Source organism: Palaemon carinicauda, chromosome 4, assembly GCF_036898095.1.
Source record: "Palaemon carinicauda isolate YSFRI2023 chromosome 4, ASM3689809v2, whole genome shotgun sequence".
NCBI lineage: Eukaryota > Metazoa > Arthropoda > Malacostraca > Decapoda > Palaemonidae > Palaemon > Palaemon carinicauda.
In genome coordinates, this window is record NC_090728.1 from 22,365,206 (window position 1) to 22,368,265 (window position 3,060).

Consider the following 3,060-nt stretch of genomic DNA (forward strand, 5'->3'; position numbering starts at 1 on the left):
ACATTTTCATTGTTTACTAAGAGACATTTGATGACCTCGCTCACTATATATACTTGAACAAAAAATAAGGATTTTCTGCAACAGATTTCAAGAAGCATGCAGCTTTATATTGGTCATTTCTGTTGTATAGGAAAGGAAAGCTTTTACCATCATGGCTCTGTTCTCTCATGCCATTGTATGTGAATTAGACTTCAATGTGTACTTGCATGATTGCATATGAAGGTTATGTATATATTTGTACACACACAAATGCGCACACACACATTTTATATATATATATATATATATATATATATATATATATATATATATATATATATATTGTAAGGACACCGATCCCTTCGTCGTACAGAAAATCGACAAACTACTTATTTATTTGAATTCTCTTTTCGCCACGCTGTGGTTTCCCATGTATATATATTCCGCTCTACCAGAGCTACATTTTGACATATGTACCATTTCATTACATGTTTCTGTTAACTCGTAATTCGTATATTTGTAAGTGTAAGGAAACACATATTTTTGGCGGGCACTTCAATCTGATTTGGCGCCAGCGCCACCCTACCTTTCCGTCCGCACCTTGTAATATACTTCCGTGCACATTCGAATAAAGTATCAGTTGATCTTGGTGACGCTTGTCTCACTGTCCTTACAACTGGTGACCCCGGAGTTGAAAGTAGCATCAGCGGTTTTGGCTTTGCCATTAACGGACTTATTACGGCCGTGCTACCTTCTCCATACTCTGTTACCTTAGGCACGAGCCTGCCTTTGGTTCTCCCACACTTCGGTGAACGTAAGGCAGTAGGATGAGCTTAACCGACATATCAACTTCTCACCTCTTCGCCGACTCCTCGTCTGGCCACGATGCAGGAAGCAACACGCCCATCGCACCCAACGGCCTCGCCTACACGCCCAAAGTCAAACTGCCGCCCTTTTCTCAACACAACACCGCTTCCTGGTTCCTGAGAGCGGACGTACTCTTCCGCGTCGCTAGACTCAGCGACTCCTGCGCCAAGGCTGACATCGTTCTCACCTCCATACCTGAAGAGGTATTCGACAAGATTTCCCCCTGGCTCCACGCCCAGGCCGGCCAAGTTTCATACGACGACCTGAGAACGAAACTCATCGGTATCTACTCACTTTCCGTCTCAGCAAGGGCACAGAAAGTACTGGACCTCGCCGGCAAGCCCATGGGTGACACCTCTCCTGTCGAGGCGTGGGACGAGCTAACCGGCCTGCTTATGCTCCCCGAAACAGACAGCAACGGCCGACGACGTGAGATTAGCTTATCTCGCGAAATCTTTCTTCGACGCCTACCACAGGACGTACGGGCCCAATTGACAGACGCCGACACGCTCCCGATGAACGAACTTCTGTCGAAGGCTCAGAAGCTCCACGAGGCCTCCAAAGCATCTAACCTCGGAGCATCATCATCAACACCGCCTCCGTTCTGCTCCTTCAGCAGCTGCTCTTCCATAGACTCCTCGGCAATGGCCCTTGAGGACGACGAGATCAACATTCTATCAAGAAAGAAACCACCACAACCGACGCGACTGAACCTTAGGACTAACCCAGCATGGTGCTTCTACCACCAACAGTTTGGCAGTGACGCCAAGAAATGTAGAGCACCATGCAGTTTCCCTAGAAGATGACGCCAGAAGCATCCATCTGCCACCATCGCAGCCGCAGTTAACCAAAACAAGAATGGTTTCTATATCCTCGATACCATTTCCAACCGTAGACTCATGGCGGACACCGGCGCAATGCAGTCAACGCTCCCACCTTCCAAGTCCGACCTAGACCGTGGTCCCAACAAAAACGCTCCCTCACTCCTCTGTGCGGATTTCCTCGCCCACCATGGAATCCTCGTCGATGTCGCTAACAGACGTCTCATCGACACGGGAACCTGCCAGTCCCGCGCCCTAGAACACGGCCCTGCAACAATGTCCTTATCCGCCATAACGACGCACCCCTACGCCGACCTCCTACGAGAATTTCCCGAGGTTTTCAAGCCCGAGCTCCGACACTCGCCAGGTTCCCCGTCCAAGCATGGAATCTACCACCACATCACAACGACAGGACCTCCCACTCACGCCAAATTCCGCCGCCTCCCGCCCCAGAAATTGAAGGATGCCAAATGCGCCTTCGAGGACATGGAAGGCATGGGTATCTGTAAAAAAGCATCGAGCCCCTGGGTATCACCCCTGCACATGGTTAAAAAGCCGGACGGGTCTTGGAGACCTTGCGGTGACTACAGGTGCCTCAACCTCATCACAACCCCCGATCATTACCCGCTGCCCAACATGCAGGACCTAACGAACGCGTTGCACGGCGCGAAGTATTTTACCAAGATGGACCTCCTCAAGTCTTATTTCCAGGTCCCCGTATTCCCGGAAGACATCCCGAAAACTGCCATTGTAACGCCGTTTGAATCCTACACCTTCGCATACTCAACCTTCGGTCTACGCAACGCCGGGGCGACCTTCCAACGACTAATGGATAGCATTCTGGGTGACCTACTTTTCTGCGTCTGCTACGTCGATGACATCCTGATATTCTCGAAAACCAAAGAGGAACACCGGGGGCACGTCCGCACCGTCCTCAAACGCCTACAGGAGAACGGCCTGGTCGTAAGCTTTGACAAATGCACGTTCGGTGCGGAGGGAGTGGATTTCCTTGGTCACCGCGTATCCTCGCACGGGGTAAAACCCAGGACAACCAAGGTCGACGCCATCAAGAACTTCCCGATGCCTACGACCATCCGCCAACTTCAGGAGTTCATGGGAATGGTCAATTACTACAGGCGCTTCATCCCCAACATCGCACAAACCCTGTCACCCCTCGACGACGTCCTGAAAGGAAAAGCAAAAAAACTCGAGTGGGGTTTGCCCCAGCAACAGGCATTCGCTCGGACGAAGGATGCCCTTGCGAATGCCACCACCCTGGCTCATTTCGACGACAACGCGCCCCTGCGACTAACGACCGACGCCAGCAACGTCGCCTGTGGGGCTGTGCTGGAGCAACTCGTCGATGGTTCTCCTCGACCGCTGGCATTCTTCA